The sequence below is a fragment of the Narcine bancroftii genome, chromosome 5, assembly GCF_036971445.1.
Source record: "Narcine bancroftii isolate sNarBan1 chromosome 5, sNarBan1.hap1, whole genome shotgun sequence".
Taxonomy (NCBI): Eukaryota; Metazoa; Chordata; class Chondrichthyes; order Torpediniformes; family Narcinidae; genus Narcine; species Narcine bancroftii.
In genome coordinates this window covers 77,230,042-77,248,305 of record NC_091473.1, presented here as the reverse complement: position 1 = coordinate 77,248,305, position 18,264 = coordinate 77,230,042, and the positions used below count along the sequence as shown (strand labels likewise).

General features: G+C 39.6%; 1 long non-coding RNA gene and 1 other non-coding gene across 8 annotated transcripts in view; one reads left to right on the top strand and one right to left on the bottom strand.

Moving 5' to 3' along the window:
- The window catches only part of LOC138763559 (uncharacterized), a 70,380-nt gene that overhangs the window by 38,955 nt on the left and 13,161 nt on the right, over positions 1-18,264 (top strand). For all 7 annotated transcript variants that reach the window (XR_011357648.1, XR_011357650.1, XR_011357649.1 and 4 more), the window contains 3 exons: positions 8,353-8,449; positions 9,351-9,391; positions 13,093-13,210. This is a non-coding gene — a long non-coding RNA (uncharacterized lncRNA). The remainder of the gene's footprint in view (positions 1-8,352; positions 8,450-9,350; positions 9,392-13,092; positions 13,211-18,264) is intronic.
- LOC138765589 (U6 spliceosomal RNA) lies at positions 499-605 on the bottom strand. The gene has a single exon (XR_011358585.1). It is a non-coding gene; the product is annotated as a U6 spliceosomal RNA (small nuclear RNA).

Here is an 18,264-nt window from a genome sequence, read left to right as displayed (position 1 = left end):
TTTAAATGTAAATAATTTTATTATCACAATTTTACTTGGCATCGTTGGTAAGAGCTGTTAAATGGGATATTTCTTTGTTTTTCTTGCAATGTAAAAATGTATTGCAAGGATCTTTTAAAATAGCTGAGGATTTTTTTTGCTGACTCAAAAATATGCATTCAGCTTCAGAATCAGAATTTATAGTCATGAACAAGTCATGAAATTCGGTGTGCTTCAGATGACAGAAGTACATTCCTTTGGTTTTGTAATCGCATTTTGATCGCTCTGTTCTCAAAAAAAACATCTCCCAGTCTTCCGTCCATCTCCACCAAGATTGTGATTTCCCCAAACCCCAAAGTTTCCAGCATATCTGATTGATGAGCCTTTGAACTTAAGCCAACAATAAGAAATTAGAAGAGGCTGATTCCTCCAGCCCTTAACCCACCAAGTTCATCATCTCCAATTTCCATTGGATCAATGTTGCAGAACTAGAAGAGCTCTCAAAGATTTAAGATATTTAAAAATATGGACTGCTTCACGAATTTGTGTGTCATCCTTGCACAAGGGCTATGCTAATCTTCTCTGTTTTGTTCCAATTTTAGTATATGTGCAGCTGAAGCAAGCACGATGTGCATTCAGCTTGAGACTGAAGAAGGACTTGCTAATTAACATCCCTTTGATTTTGTACTGCTTGTTATCTGTGCTCTCAAAAGCAAAAAGTCCAATTTTTAGTGATCTTCTTGCATTTAAAAACTGGAATGAAGTAATAATTTGTTCATGACTCAAAGGAATGAGTTACTTTGGGAGTTCTCTGCAGAACTCCACCCAAAACTTTTGGAAGCCCTGAGGAATGGAATAAAGTCTGCAATATTCTGCTCCCAAGCTATCATGGCTCAGAGAGGGGATTTGCGAGGAGAAAATGAACAAAAGAAGCTAATAGATTCTTGAATCTAGAGGCATCACTTATTTCATCAGCCTTCTGTGAGTTTGCAATATTGTGTGTCACAGCAATTCTGACAGATTTGCCCTTTGATTTCGACTGTACACTGGGACTAAAGTTTCTCATCATCTGTTACGTGTTGAGGTTTATCATATTTTATATTCTTACAGCCTTTACAAACCATTAGTTTGTAAGACATTTCAGCATTGGTATCACAAATGGTTTCCTAATTGTGGCACAGTACATAATAACATCACAGGTAAGATTTATTGCTCTGTCTCCAACATCACTTCAGTAGTCTTTATTTGACAGGAATCAAACATTAAGATAAATTTATAAAGTTTTACATTAGAGGGATATAAAATATGCGGTATCATTAGTCACTTGGTTTACCCAATTTCAAAAGCATGCTGTTTATTGATGTTTAAGAGCCTTTAGACAAACTTGAGAGAGAAATCTAAATAGTTAAGTTTCTATATGTATAAACACATTTCAGCCTACGACAATGGCTGGGAAATGGAGATGGAAGACATTAAACTTACATTTACTCATTGCTTAGGGGCAAGCACTTACAAAATGCATGGAGTAGTAAATCTCTAGCCATGCATGAAATCAGTATTCTTTGATGGAAAAATTGAATGTTTAGGATTTTTTTTAAAAAAAGGTGAGACGATGCACAAAACTTGCCTGTGCAGATATTTTGGGCCAAAGGTCTGCTTCAGTGCTCTAAATACTACAATACAGTACTTGTATTTGGAGATTACTTAGACAACACAAAAAGGACTGCTACAGAATAAGAGACAATGCAGTGGTGATGCCCATGGGAGGTGATGTAATCATTGCTTTGTCCCATGGGAGAGCTCTGCAAAGGATCAGCTGTAGCTGTGGTTCTCCTCCAGTGGCAAGGAAGTGATTCTGTACAGACAGTTTTCAGACCACTCAAGTTAAATCCAGCCAGCATTTCTCCCAGTGAAATGAGACGATCTCTTTGTAGAGTGCCAGAAGCACAGTTTTTAGGCATTTGAATCATGCAAGTTGTGCTAGGTTTCTGCTCATGGATACAATCCAACTGTGTGCATGCACGAGCAATGTTGCCAGATCTCTTGACTGCTACACTGGGCCTTTCCCAAGTTTCAAACAGATAACGAATAAGAAATTGCAAACTTTGGCTTGCTGCTTCATGCTCTTGATATTCCATGAAGTAGCATTCGTCATGTTTGGAATCATTCACACATTCTCATGAATCTCTGTGCAGAAGGGAGACTCCAAAAGAGGAAAAGCTTCAGGAGAATGTGAATTCTCAAAAGCTGTCACTTGCATGAGAATCTCTCAATTTAGCTGAATTTCACTGATGACTTGTGGTTTGCTGCTTGCATTCACTGATCCAAAAAAATTCTTTGTTATAACTCAAGCTTTTGAAGAGAATGTTGTGATGCAACTATCAATGAATTGTAGATAAGTGGCCAACATGAAGAACAATTATAGCCCTGAATTACTTTTAATTCCCCTCAAGCTAGTTTTATCCTCCAATAACTTCCCCATGTATTTTTTTTCCCCCAAATATCTGCCTGGTACCTAGTAGATGTGCAGTCGATAATCACCATTTTTTTTATCGTAACCTTGCCTGAGCTGCTGAATAAAATACCTGATCACACAATATTTCCGGTAACAAGTATTGCATTAGTAATTTTAAAAAAACTTTGTGATTTCACTTTGTGCTGATGGTTGGGATCCTGATTTCACCACTGTCGAGGCATTTCTTGTATTAAGCACAATACTTGGAATCCACCATACATTTTAATACGTTGAAGTGCAGTGCAAGCTCCTCATGGACTCTCCATCTGAAACTCATTTCCATTTATTTTCTTCAAATGTTGAAGGTTTTGAAAATTTGTTGAATTCAACGTGGTTGGCGTACTGGTTAGAGCTGTTACAGCGTCAGCAAACTGGACTGGGATTCGAATCCCACACTCTCTGTCAAGAGTTGGTATGTTGTCCCAGTGTCTGCATGGGATTTCCCTGGGGGCTCTGCTTTCCTTGCACTGTTCTAAATGTACAGGAGGTTGTAGATTAATTGGGTGGCACAGGCTCGTGAGTTGAAATGCTGTTTCTTTAAAAAAGTCAATTGATATTTGTACAAGTCATGGTTAGTATCCACATTAGATGTAGTGACATTCTTATTCCTGAGATGGCAAATTCCCTGTCAGATTCCACTGCAAGGGAGCAAATGCCAAGGTCAAGGATGCCTCTCCATTGTAATGTTAAGGGAGTTACTACAGTGTCCAGGCAGTTTTTACTCACCAATCTAATGACTGAAAATACATTGATCATTGCCATATTCTACCAGTGAAAACTTGCTGTGAATAAATTAGCTGTTCATTTGCAATATTGCAGCAATGATTCTTGTTCATAAATACTTAATTGGATAGTAAGTACAGGTTTGCACCACTTAATGTCCATTCATGCAACGTCTAACCGCATTTGCGTCCACGGACCTATAATTATTCAGTTACCACGAGCAAGTCCGCAGCAGTTTAGAAAAAGCAATTACTAGCTATAGGAAATTGTATTCTGTATACCCAAACTAATCCCACTGCCCTGCTTTCTCCCCACAGCCCTTTATCAGTCCCAACTAATCCCACTGCCCCGTTCTCTCCCCACAGCCCCGTGCCGGTCCCCACACTGATCTCACTGCTCTGCCCTCTGCCCTCAGCCCTGTGTCAGTCCCCACACTGATCCCTACAAATAAAAAAAGTTTACAGGTACACTATATTATCCCATATTGCTTTGCTAAGAATGTAGTATGGAGTTTGCACAACGTCCATAACACACAACACCCAATTTTACAGAACATATAGATGTAAAGCTGTGCATATCTGTTTTTTGAAAAGTCCAGAAAGGAATGTGAAATGCACATAATAAATGCAAATATCTACTTGTTATACAATAAACCCCCTGGTATCTGGCACCTATGGGGATTGGTGGATGCTGGTTAAGTGAATTTTAAGGTTGCTTGAGATTATGTGTTGTGTGATTGGAGAACTAATGGCGAGGCCACCAATTTTAAACTTCCGTATTTTTTACCTATTTATTTTCCTGAGTTTTTTTTGCCAGTTTCTTGGGGCTGCCAGTTGCTTGGATTTTGGATAACAGGCTTGTACTGTATTTTCACTATTAGTTGATACTTGTAATGCATTGTACATTTTAATAAAATTTAAGTATTTTTATTGTAACTTTATTAACTTTCAATCCTGCCTTTTAAATCCCAGTTTTATAATCACTCAATATTGAAATCATTAATTTCCATAAACAGTCTTCCTGTACTCATTGTCTTGAGCATTTCAATACATCAGCCCTTAATCCTTTCCAGTTGCCATGAAAGAAACATTAAATGCAGCAGTGGAATTGATTATTTCTGTACTTAAATTCCCTCCTGCTCTTCATAAGATTTACCTTTCACAAGAAAAAGCTATCACTTCCTTTGAGGAGGCAGCAAGAAACCTAGCCCCTTTCATACTGGCACCTTGTTCCAGGAATTGACGGCGAATTTACTGGTTAAGGATCTAGTGTGAAAGCGAATCAATCGGCATGCCAGCATCAAATCAGTTGATTGCCTGGATCCATACTCTCATCCCTGGCATCAGCTGACACCGACCGGCGTGCCGAGTAACCCGGTGTGAAAAGGGCAAGTTGTACCCGGGATAAAAAATGTTGACGGTAGACTCTCCTATCCCCGGGGATGACTTGTGGTCATTATGAAAGCAGGTAGTGTCCTGGTTAAAAGTGGTCTAGTGTGAACAGCAAAAATAGCTTCTTTAACTTGGACACTGAACGTCCAATTTTACTGGGATGCCATTGCGTAAAGGGATAGTGCCAAAAGCATAGGCCATTCATATGAGAGGAGCTGACCTGTTCATCCTGTCAGCAGCAGAGAGCACATAAACAAGCCGACTGTTGTATAAGTTTCTTTCAACAGTTTCTCTTGGTTCAAGTGTTGATAATAACGGGGTATAAATGCTTTTTCGGACACGTCCAATAGCACAAGATTTTGAAAAAGTTTCTCCTTTCTGATAATACATACAGAAAAAATACATGTTTTGACTGAATTAAACATCAGCAAATAGGGTAAAAGGATTGATGCATTTCTTGGATCACTACTTCTAAAGGACAAGTATATTACTTAGAACAAAACACAGCAAGATTGATCTTGTGTGCATTGCAACCTGCTTTAAGTGGAATCTCCTGCAGCATTCTGACTAATTGTTAACTTCATTGACTTCTTGTCCAGACTGAAGATGTTTCCGCTACTTTCAAAGAGCAACACATGTAGGCAAATAAATCTACAACTGTCCTGAAAGTTGTGCAAGGTAAAGGCGGAGTTATCTAGCGTGCACAATTCCTTGGTTAAAACAATCCACTCAAGGCATTGATGGAATTATTGTCATTGCCAAGTAATCATTTCTTTGAAACAATCCCCATTGTGTTTGTAAGTTACCCAGTAATGTAAGAACCTCCGAACTTAAATCTAGTGAGTGAAGTATGAGCTTTAGCATGATTGAGATTCAATTGCAGTCCAGCTTCTTGCCCAACTTCAATATTAGAGACCTTTGCAAATTGAAATCCCATTACAAATTGTAAATTTTGTGGATTTATTGGGTGTAATTCCACTCGTAAGTCTATAATTTTAATTTTTTCATATTTCTGTGGTTGGATCTGGGTCATTTGAAAACTTTAGTTGTCTTAAAGTAGAACAGAAAACTGGACAAGACATACAGTAGAAGTCCAAAAATCCAGATGCCAGAAAGCCAGACCACCCGAGAATCTAGACTTTTCCAAAACTCTCAAGCTTTGAACATTTAGCAGGCTTTTTGTGTGCATGCTTATAAGGCAGCACCACAGATGCACAGTGGCAACAACCTGTTCACTTTTTCAAATTCAAAATATTTTGAAATTTATCTCTTCTTTATTCCTCCTTAAATTTGAATTTTAAAAGTACTGCCTGAGAATCTGGAGAATCTGGACTGGCCCACTCCAGGACCAGTCCAGATTTTCAGACTTCTGCAGTTGAAAACCAAAACCATCAAAAGTTTAATGTCATTTGCTAAGAATGGATGAGCTCCGGGGGGTGGGGGTGGGGGGGGGGTGTCTAAAAGTATCAAAAGTAACAGCCCACAGACACATGAAACTTCTGAGAGTCTCTATTTTCATTTAACTGCAATCCCACATCTAGTAAATGACTCTGAATTGTAGACCATGTTTGATGCTGTCAGCTGCATCTGAGCCCCTTGTTGCTGTTTTTTCACTTTGCTGCAGACTCCACGTCTCAGGTTTGCTTGGAGTGCCTCAGGAGGGATTCCTGTGCAGAGCCACAACACCCCTGAGGTCACACAGTTTGACTCAGTTGTCAGCCCCATCACCTGAGCGCTGTCACACTTCCAGAGGTGGATTGGGGTCTCTAGCAACAGACGCAAGTACAAGAGCCTTCAGAGAACACATCTGTTGTTCCTTCTGCTCTCTGAGCTTTTAGCATAAATGAGTCACTGCTCGCCTGCTTCAGTAATTTATCATTAGCTACACCTCAAGCAGTTTTGTAACTTCAAACACAGTTGCGTGAGTTATTAGGGCCTTTGTTCTATGTCTGCAGTTATGAAACAAAAAGTCAGTTTAATCTTCCACAATAGAAAGGTGACTGTTGAAAACAAGCAAGTTAGTTGCTTGTTCAAATCCTGACCATTGCGATTGTTAACTGCAGGTGGATGAAGCTTTTGGCTGAAGTAGGCCATGCACATTAACGTACCCTACTAGACACCTAGTATCGTCTTTACAGAAGTTGGACCAGTAAAACCAGCATGGCTTTTAGTTACTGCATGGGAGCTGACCTAGGTAAAGCTGAGCTGCTCTTCTAGTGAAACCAGATTGTTCTACTTATGCTGTGGCTTCCTTTGCCCCCAGACTTCACCCTGTACTTTTGGAGGTGGCCCACCAGCCCTCAGACTAAGGCTCTCTGTGGAAAAGAGGGACACGTTATTCAAATAAAGCCAGGTGTTTAATAAGTTTGTGGCTTCCTGCTTCCTCTGCGTTGTCAATGTGGTTCCTTGTGGAACACAGAAATGCTGGAGGAACTCAGCAGGTCTTGCAGCATTCAAAGTTGGTAAAGGTGCACTACTGATATTTCGGGCCTGAGCCCTACTTCAAGGTAAGATGGAGAACCTTTTACAGGGTAGGCATTCCTCAAGGAGATTTTGCAGTGGAGCAGCTGAATGGAGTGAAATATTAAACTCTCCAATTGTAGTAAAAATACAAAAATGCAATAGAAACTCAGCAATCTTGCAGCGTCCAAAGGAGGTAAAAGATAAATAACTGATGTTTCAGGCTTGAGCCTTTTTAAAAAAAAAATTTAATTGTTTGCATCATTACAGGAAAAAATGAATAAAACATTAATCAAATATCCATAACCAATGATACAAAAAAGTACTTTTATATTTTTCTCCCCATCCCCCCTCCCACCCAAAAGTAAGAAAAGGAAAGAAAAGAAACACCTACTATTTAATATACAATAATATTAGCATAGACAATCATTAATTGTTATTAAAAATTACTAATTAAGAGGAGTGGATAAGATGGAAGAAGTGGACGGAAAATTATCCATAAAATCCACATATGGTATCCAAATACTATAAAAATTTTCAACTCAATTCCTTAAACTATACATAATTTTTTCCAAAGGTATACAGTTTCGCATCTCATTATACCATCTACTTAATAACACTTCTCTATCATCTTTCCATGACATCACTATACATTTCTTTGCAGTTGCTATTGCAATATTTAAAATTTTTTCTTGGTATTTGTACAATTTCAATTTTATATCCTTTTCATAAATATCTCCAAGTAAAAATATTCTTGAATCTTTTGGTATCTTAGGCCTGAGCCTTTCTTCAAGGTATCTGCTGTGATATGATGGGTCAGGCATGAGCCCTCTGGACACTGAGACCTCCAGCTTTTCTATGTTTTTATTACAACCATAGTGTTTCACACCTTGAGGACACACAGCCCAGAGTTAAAATACATCAAGTTGATCGTGGGTTTAGGATATTGGCAAGCCGCACTGTTTAGTTCACTGCCTCTAGTCCAATTGCCACCAACGCATATAAAGCAGGCCTTTTATTGATTGGGTCCAGGGTACTCCAGGATTGTAAATTTCAGATTTTTTTTTGCTATATTCCATAATGTTTTAAGTGTAAGAAAAGGAAAAGATGATAAACAAGGAAGCAGTGCAAAATAAATAAAGAACCTCTTCACTCCAGAATAACTTGTTCTGTGCATTTCTTGTTGGAGTAACATTATTCATCGGGTGTCATTGGTTTCTATCAGATTAATTACAGATACATTGTAGACACTGCACTTAACTTTCTCATCATTTTACTTTCCAGAGATCCAAGGCAAGGATAGGCTATCCACCAATTGTGACTGGACGGTAGAACGATCTGGAGGTGAACCTCGGTGTCTGAAAGTAAATAGCTGAAAAAGGTATATTTGTTCTCTTACAATGCTTTCCTTTTTAGTATTTGGTTGGCTCTCCAGATAAATCAAGTAAAGATCTGAGCTGATTTGTTTGGTTCCTGTCGTAAACGTTTTTAAGATACCTGAAAGCTTTTGTTTTATTTCATGCAGTCCGAGCAGGGTAAGTAATCACAATCTGTAAATTGAAAAAGAAGCGAATAGAGTTCCCTGTGAGCAAAGCTGAGATTATAGGACTTCTTCATTCTGTTCTCACTTTATCACAGTGAAACACAAAGGCTGCCTGACGCTGGAACCTTGAGCAAAGAAAGAGAGGAAGAAAACTTCAAAGTAGCCATCTGCCCATAACATTGCCCCTGCCAGATCATTGAATTCCTACAGACTGACCTGCAACAAAATGTTTGAGTACTTAAAGGGAAATGGTGCATCAAAAGAATATTGTTGGCAGGAAATGTTTGAATGGAGTGAAGAAGTCCTGTGGGTATTGAATAAGAGAGCATAGGGGGAAAAGGAAGGGAGAAAGGAGAGGAACAGCAGTAAAAAGGGAAGAAAACCCCAGAAACCTTAGGAGGGCAGCGGCAAAAAGGAAATGAATCTGGCCACTAATGAGGACAGCTACACGATTATCCTCTGGTCGGATCATGTTACCCATCCATCCGTAAAATAGCACAGACATGAAGAAAGTCATAGGGAAATTGGAACATGGTAATTATCAGTTTGCACATTGTTTAATCCAATGCAAAGCAAATCATTCTAAAAAATTACTGATCCTTTCTTGTAGTTTACCATTAATGATAAATTTCAAAATAGGACATTCAATAATCGGCTTCTGGTTTGTTGCTGAAGAAGTATTGCTTTCAAAAATTAATTTTTAAACATTGTATCGTATTATTTTTCTCTCTCTCTCCAGATAAAGAATAATTTGAGTATAACAGTTTATCTACTGCCCAGGTTAGTCAAATAATCAGTTTCTCCTCTTGAATCTATTTTTAAGCAGTTGGTGAGATTTAACCCAAAATGTTCAATGCCTATTTACAACTAAAAGGTTGCTGGTTAAGCCTTTGGTGGCAAGGAACAGGTTTGTTATTCACAGGACTTGCTTTAGACTTTACTTATTGTGACACAGGCTCTCCCTTATTGTTTTCAACAATTTAAAGTTAGCATTAAGCTTTGCTGGAGTGCTATTCAACACAAAGTAAATAGGAATGGGAGCAAATGATGCATGGCACAAAAAAGTAATATAATGGAGGAATGTGACTTGATCCTAATCTGGAAATATCTGCTCCTGATCCAATGAATCCTGCTAAATGATGCATAACTCGATGTTGGGAAGAATGGCCTTGGTCTTAGCCTTAATAAATTTAAGGCTGAACTGGCCAACAGTACCACCATTTTACATACACAGAATAGCTTTACAGATTGAGTATTACAAGGCCTAACATCCACAGAAGTCCCCACTTCACACTTGCCCAAAGAGGGGAAGAAAGAAGTTGACAAAATGAATAAACAATCAGCAGGTTTCGTGTGATTTCCATCTGCCATTTATTTCCTCAAATGTAATTATCTGGAGATGGGAAGTAGTACTTTAAGCATTGATAATGTGCAATATGCATTGATTTCCAGCACCCGGGGGGTAATACTAGAGGCACATGAGGGAATAAAAGGACATTTTATTCCACCAAAATTGCATACTTCATATTTTGCCACTGAATGAATAATTTACTGCAATATATTTCAAATCTCTCAATAAAATTGCCATTTAAAATAATGAAATTGAAATCCATTGTTTTAAGAAATTAATGTTTAATGGTTCAAAATGTAAGTAGAACCAGTACTTGAAGGTGAAATTGAGCACATATTCATTACTAGAAACGTTAAGGCAAGGTTTCTCCTCCAGGTAAAGGCAAAAGGCAGTTCCTCCAGAGGTATTTGAAAACATAGTTGAGACATGATTCTGTATAAAGAACTCACATTTTTTGTATCCCTCTGATACCTGATCTTTCAGTCGACCATCCTTTCAATAATATTTATGTCTATTATTTACTCACTGCAAGAAAAATTAAGGATAATCTGAAGAGCTCTAGCCAGGGACTGGCAGAAGGACAACATTATTAGCTGACATATTGTGAGGATAGCAGCATGGGACCACATTAATTTTGACCATTCCAAACTTAGGTCATGATTTTATAAAGTGGGTTCTCACACAAATGGAGCATCACTTTTGTAATGCAGCTCAGTGCCAATAATCACCTCTCCAATTTATCCAAGCTCTGCAAATCATTTAGTTACTGTGAAAATAATCATTAAGCTAAGAATCCTGCTATTTATCAAAGATTAGCCAGGTGAAGCAGATCACTAAGATGTGATAGTATGATGTATATTTAATGCTTACATTTTAGAAATTGTTAAAGGAGGCAACTCCCTCTTAAAACAATTAAGTCCCAACTAAGAATGGAGATGTTAAAGATCATAATGTTAAAGCTCAATTTGGAGATGAGGGGTATAATTGCAGCATCCAGACACCTTCCTGACTCAATGCGTATATCCAAAATGTGCAATTAATTTATCATTATTCCAAAAGTTACTTTTAGCTTTAAACCATGAACAAAGTATGTTTCCACATTTGCCTTCCTGAAGACATCACTTCCTACATGGAGAAACTCGTTGGAGAGGAAGGATTGAGGATCTGGAGTTTGTGCTCATGGCAGACACCTGTGATTATCAGATATCGGATCCATGGACAAGAGTATTCACGGTGTTTACCCTCGAGTTTCTGTCAATTGTTGAATTATACTTACAATCTAGCAATACAGTGACAATACCTTGCCCCCCCCCCCCCACCCACCGAATACAATTATGATGTAGAAGAATTAACAATCTGCATTCTTTAGTCACATTGTCATGCAGCGTTTTGAAATCTAGGAATGAAAAATCTAATTTATCACTTGTTGATGCAAGCCCAGACACTGTAATTTGTGCACTCCTGGGCCATGATTCTTTCCCCACTAAAATAGTTGGGCAGAAAACCTCAAGCCAGGATGGGAAGGTAAGCTCCAGGCATGTGTCAAGAATCAACTCATCAGAATCTTTTGCCTTTGGATTTTATACCCTTGCAGCAAAATAGCAAAAAAAAAAAAAATCGGGATTGCAGTTTGACCTTTTAAATCTTTTGTGAATGCTTCTGGTTTAAATGGAAGTAACCGTACAATGAACTGGTGCACTGATGTTTCATTGTTTTGGCCATTGTACAAGTGCAGTGGTTTGACACCTTGTCTCTGCTAGTTTGGATTTGAGCAGTTTTTTTTGCAAGGTAGAGCCATGCAGCCAACTGGTTATACAGCAGAAGGTATAATAATCTCTTTCCTACAAACAGTTGAAATATTCATCCACTGTACTTGGGCATGTAGTAAATATCCTATGAGAGAAAATGTGCATTTCAAAACCTCACTTGCATGTATCTGCCAATTTCCAACCCTATCTCTATCACATTTCACATTGGCAAACTGCTGAATTGAGAGGTGAACGAATAGTTTTGAAATGCCTGTAGGGCACACAGCAAAGAAAACCGGTTCTATGCGCTCTTTCACATTGCCTACCTGGTTGTGCAGAGTAAAGGGGTGCCTATCCTCCAGCAGTGACATTCAGAGTGACACATCAAGTGATGGCGGACCTGCCCTCATTCTGTGTGGCAGAGAAACCCCCTCCATGAGTGCTTCGTGCATACAGCCCTTTCATTATGCCTAGACACACTGGCTTGCCCACAGTCTGTGTCTCTCTCTGTCTCTGTCTCTCTCTCCATCCCTCCCCACCCTTTCCCTCTCCCCATCTTTTCCTTCCTTCCCTCTGTCTCTCACAGATATCTATCCTTGATTGTTCTATGTACCCACTTAGTTGTGTGTGCACAGGTATTTTATCCCCACTGTGACTTTCCCATGCCCACAATAAATTGTGCGTGCATGTGTTTTATTTCTGCTACCACTTTCCCATGTTCGCTATAAGCTGTGTGTATGTATGTTATCCCCATTGCCATTTTTCCACGCCCATAAGTAAGTTTTAACCGGGGGGGGGAGGGGGAGGGGATGCAATTTCACTGCTTGTCATAGATACACCACTAAGAAACGTACAGGAAGTTCCGCCCACACACACACCCACATACGCACCCCGCCCTCCCACACATGCACACACACCCCCTCCACACCCAACAGCAGGAGGATAATGGAGCAGATAAAATCATTGAAGCAAATAATGAACAATAAAGGTACCTGAATTGGTTGGGTGCATTCTTGCCGCTAAAACAGAATTTTTGAAATACACTTTAATTGTTTAATTAAATTTTGCACATATTTCCCCACGCTCTTTTATTCCTGTCTGCTTTATTTCCATCATGATTTTCCCACAGTCCTTTATAAATTGTGCTTGTGTTTTTTTAAAAATTGTGCGCATATTTTCCCACACTCTTATTCATGTATGTTTTATTCCCACTACAATTTTCTGATTCTGGAGTAGTTTATATAGGTCAGCACATCATGGGCTAAAGGGCTCATACTGTGCTGTACATATTGCTTAATTATGTTATAATTAAGCATGAATAATTTTGTGCATGAATAATACAAGATCATAACACATTGATCTTTTCCTTCATGTTCCTGCAGCATGCAAAAACGTAATCTACGCATCACTAATTGGACCTGGCATAGCGGATATCCTGTTCACATTGGCTAACCCGGAATGCCGATTCAAAATGGATCTGCAATGATAATACCTACCTAGGTAATTGATGTACCCCCCCCCCCAACTGGCTAAGGAACATTCGCACTGGCAGGTGAAACAGTAAATTGGTTAATTACTGGGTTCAAGTGCCAGTGTGAAAGGGGCTACAAAGTTCATGTGCTTCCTTTTGCTGCCACCTAAAACACATCACTTGAAATAGGCATTTAATCCAAACCTTAAAATTATTAACCTGTAGCATTCAATACATGTCGTTATATCAAATCTGATTCTTTTGGAAGAATCCCTTCTCTTTCAGGTGGTCGTAAAAATCCCTGGCACTCTTAAAAAAGACAGTTCTCCTCAGTATCCTTGTTAACCTTTACTCTACAGTCATCATTACTAAAGAGATTGACGTTATCATGTTGCTCTTTGTGGGATCTGTGGTGTATGCAAGAGGGCTGCCACATTATGACAGTGAGTATACTTCAAAGATATCTGTATTTGGCTTTCATAAATGTGTGGCCTGATGACACCTTTTAAGATGGTAATGCAAGAAAGTGCATTCGGCCTTCATGAGTGACTTCTTGAGCCACCTATTCTCAGGGTCACTGTAAGTAACAAGCCAGAATTAGTGCTTTGTATCATAAACAAAAAGGAAACATGGAACCCATAAGTAAATGAAATTCAATGAGGGTTTTGAGAGGAATTTACCTACTTATTGCCCTTGGAATGTGGAATGATCTCGTATTGAAGCAATAGAGCAAGATTGAAGCAGAACTCAGACAAAACAGAAAGGAATAGAGTTGAAATTGGGGAAAGATAACATGGGTGGTTCAATGGCATCCAGTAGAACTGCTGTCACAGCTCCAGTAACTGACATTCAGTCCTGTCTTTGGGTATCATCTGTGGATTTTGTATATTTTCTCTGTAGCCATATGAGGTTCCTCTGGCAGTTCTAGTTTCTTCCCACATTCCAAAGATGTGCTGGTTGGTAGATGGATAGGCTGCTATAAATTGAGTATTGGGGAATGGTGTAATCTCAGCAGAGATGATGGAAATATGGGAAATATAAAATAGATGGATGTAGGATTAGTGTGAATGGGGGCTAAATGGTTGGAATGGAGTCAGTGGATTGAGTGGTCTATGTCCATGTTTTATGACCCCATAAGGGAATTAATAATAATATAAACCAGCTAGGGCATTTCTGGGCTGCATTGTGTAACAACACAATCGGCAAGGCTACAGATTGTCAGCAGACCTAACAATTTATGCAAAATTGGATCCCATGAGAAAATGGTGACAACCCTATTACAAATCATCCATTGCTTTCACAGTGCAAGAGTGACTTACAAATACACTGTCCTACACAACAAACAAAGTGACTTAAAAAGCAATGATACATCGTTGTCGCACCGTGTTAGGTCAGTGTTCCTGATGTGAAATTGAAGTTAGCAATTTAATTGTTAGGTTGTAGTTAAAATTATATTTGGGACCTCTACAAATACAAAACACGTCATGGAATAAAAGCTTCTGCACCTAGCAAGTATTAAATAGGTCATTTTAATCTGCTTCTTCTGTGCATTCATGCCAGAGTTTTATCAGAGCATTGGGCTAGAAATAAGCTCATTTGGTGCAGTCAGGCCGAAAGAGGCTTTTCCACCTGAAGGGAGAAGAGCAAAAAAAATATACGCAAGCCTCTGAAAGCTTGGTTGGGGTAGAAATATGCCAGCCTGTACCGATACCATGCTAACCCTTCTTGGGAAATGCCACAAATTCTGTAAATTGAAAGAGAAGGAACAGAACCCATCTGTGGGAAGAATTTGCACACAACGATGACTTTCTAAACATGATGAGAAAGGCATTAAATTTAATTTGTGTATTGTGGCTATGAATATTATCGCCAGCCTCAGTTGTGTGGTGAAAGTAGAAGCTGGTGGCAGGCAGATCTTATCAGATACTAACCATACCCCTGGCTGATTTGAAGCAGCCCAGATGGCGCCTCTTGGGGACAGTATGGTAGAAATTCATCAACTCATTTTGCTTATGTGACTGAGGAAGAGGGATAAATACTGTGGTCTCTGATTATTCGATGACCAGAGCTCAGTTTCTGATGGCTTCAGAGTAGGAATTAGATTGTAGCATGGAAAATTAAAAACTGTACCTTAGAACTAATTTAAGGTGTTGTTAATTCTCATTTGGCCATCAAGAATGCACTGAATGTTTCCTGTTTTTGAAAAAGTGAATTTCTTATTTGACAATTTCTTCTTCTTCTTTGAATACTACATGGAGTTCATAGCAGAGAAATGGGCCATGTAACCAAACTATACTGGTGTTTTGTCGACAGAAGGATCCTTCTACCTCAGTTTTTCAGCATATCTTTCTCTTCTACTAATCCATTAATTGCTGCATTGTGCCTCTTTGAGATGCTTTCCGATGGCTTATCCAAAAGCTGTCTTTGCTGACCTTCCTTCGGACCCATTTCCATTGACTTTATTCATAAAGTTGGAATCAGCAAGCACCTAAAGCAATGAGGACCAAATGACATTGACCAAGTCAGTTTGGTTCACTTTTGATTTTCTTTGCTGCTTAACTAAAGATCTAATCTCTGAACAGAATGACAGAAGTTCTTCCACTCGGTCCCAACAGCCCAGTTTATCAATGAGTCACTTTGTGTACAGTTTCCATATTCTCCCTGTGACCACATATGTTTTCCCACCACCCTCCATGGATCCCAACCAGGCAAAGATGTGCAGCTTGGTATGATAATTGGCCACTGTAAATTGCCCTTAATGTCAAGGTATGTGGTAGAATCTAGGGTGGGTTCATGGGAATGTAGGGAAAATTAGTGGCAACAGTATTGCTCAGTATGTTGGCATGGACTTGATGGTCTGAAGTTACTTCCCATGGAAAGAATTAAAGATTTGAGCTGTTTTGATGAAATTAGAGAATTGCGTCTAATGTGCAACAGATGTACAATAACTGGGCTACTGCGACCAGTTCTGTCCATCAAACCTGAGGAAAGATACTTTATACATTTCTACATTGCCTGAGATTTAACAGAATGATACCTACACTCCCAGAAGTTAAAGTGTACAATTGCACAAATCACTGGATACAATTTAGATGGCAACTGAGGATTTGATTGGGAATTTTTTTTAAGATACTGGAGGGGGTGAGGGGGGAGGGATCTTATCAGGATGTAGAGGAAAACCATTCTGACAGCGGATATTTAGGATTCTGGGAAATGTTTGGAAGCCATCTTTCAAGAGTGAAGGGAGGAAATGCACCAACAAGAAGGCAAAGGAAGTTCTGAAACTTCTTGTGGATGTCAGGCCATTTGCTAACTTTATCTTTGAGCTTTATAGATTTTCATTCAGGGATATGTAACTCGAGTCAGCATCTGGATTGTAACTAATTGATCATGATCTTGTTGAAGAGTGGAACAGACTCTAGCCAGGATCCTATGTTCTGTCTCATAATGGGAAGCAGTGAAATCAATGGCATGTAATATATGATTAAATTGTCTGTATGTAGACAAAGCAAAGTTATTGCTCTGGGTATTATTGCCACAGGGGTGTGGGATTTACTCTTTTCTGTAAGCCAATCTATGCTGGGAGTTGAGATAGAAGTGACCTCATTCCTGGTTGAGAGATTGGAGCAGCTTTAAAACAGCATCCCATCCCAATAGTGGGCACAACCTTGAGACTTTGCACAGTTGGCATGCCCATAAGGGCAGTCAGCATGGGGTATGGAACAGCAGTTACTAGTGCCATGCAGTAATTATCAGAGGCGTGGATTTAGGCACAGTATTATGGGTGGGGAGAACAAGGAGAAACCCTGCATTGTAAATATCCAATACATCATAACATTGTATATCAAAAGGGAAAGCTCTCGCATTTTGTCACTTTGTGGCAGTTGACATTTTAAGTACATTCGCATAGATAAATTTGTAATTCTAATCATAAACCAGTGACTGCAGAAATACCAATCATTTGAAAATCACTGGTGGCAAATGTAATTATCATCTCCCCTGACATGATTTGAAGCCTGTCCTCACTTTGTATTGCCTTGATGTTATACAGTTTACAAGTCAAATGTGCACTCAGTGCCACAGGTGATGGTAATAGAGTTCATGTTTTACAGTGAAGAAGATAACAGACCTTGATTCTTCCTCTTTCTCCACTCTTTACTCCTCCTCCCATTGGTAAATATGGAATTTGCAACTTCCTTGCTCAAAATAAAGGATTAAAGCACTTTGTGATCTAATTTTTGATATACAGTGAAACCCCATTATAACACGATGGTTTGGGTTCAAAACAATTGCATCGTGACAAAAGCAGGGTCGCGCTAAATTAGGGTTTCACTGTATAAGTTCTGGTCAACCCCAAGGTGGGGGGGGGGAGGCGTGGGCATTTGTGGGCATTTCCCCCCCACCAAATGAGTACTATTGTGATCCCCCATCCTACCCGGTGTATTTGTAGGCTGTTATCTTTTTTAATTCTAGGGACAGTGCCAATCTCCCGTTTATCTCTGGCTGGTGATGTGGTTTGACAGCGCATGTCTGCCACTGATACCTCCACATGTATAGTCAGTTTGCAGGAGTTGTATCAAGTGTTGTGCTTGATCCAAATTACTGATCCCTCTGCCTTGAGATGCACTCTCCAGCTCGCTACCTCTTCGGGTCTGAGATCCTGCACCGTGCTCATATGCAGATGGACATTCTGGGCTTATCCCCCGACAGTATTTGTGGATGCTTCCCTGAATTCTCCCCGGAACTGCCTCCCTCCTCTACTTGAGCTGGTAACCTCAGAACAAAGCCTGAATCTTCACTGCAGCCCATACCTGGGCAACGATTTCTCACCTACTTGGTGACCTCTCCAAGCTGCTTGGGTGATGGTGGTGGCTCTGGTTCTCTCTTGATGCTGTCGCCTGGTTTGTATGCAGTGTTGAGTCGATGTGATTTGAACGACCTTCCCCACAGGGGTTCTGGAGACAGTCGGCCTGTGCACCGGGACTTCAGGACTGCAGAGCAGCGCAAAGATAAGCGCTTCCTGTTCGTACACTCCTGCAGTGCGGGGCGGGGAGGGGTGGGGGGTGGTATCTGGTCGATGTTA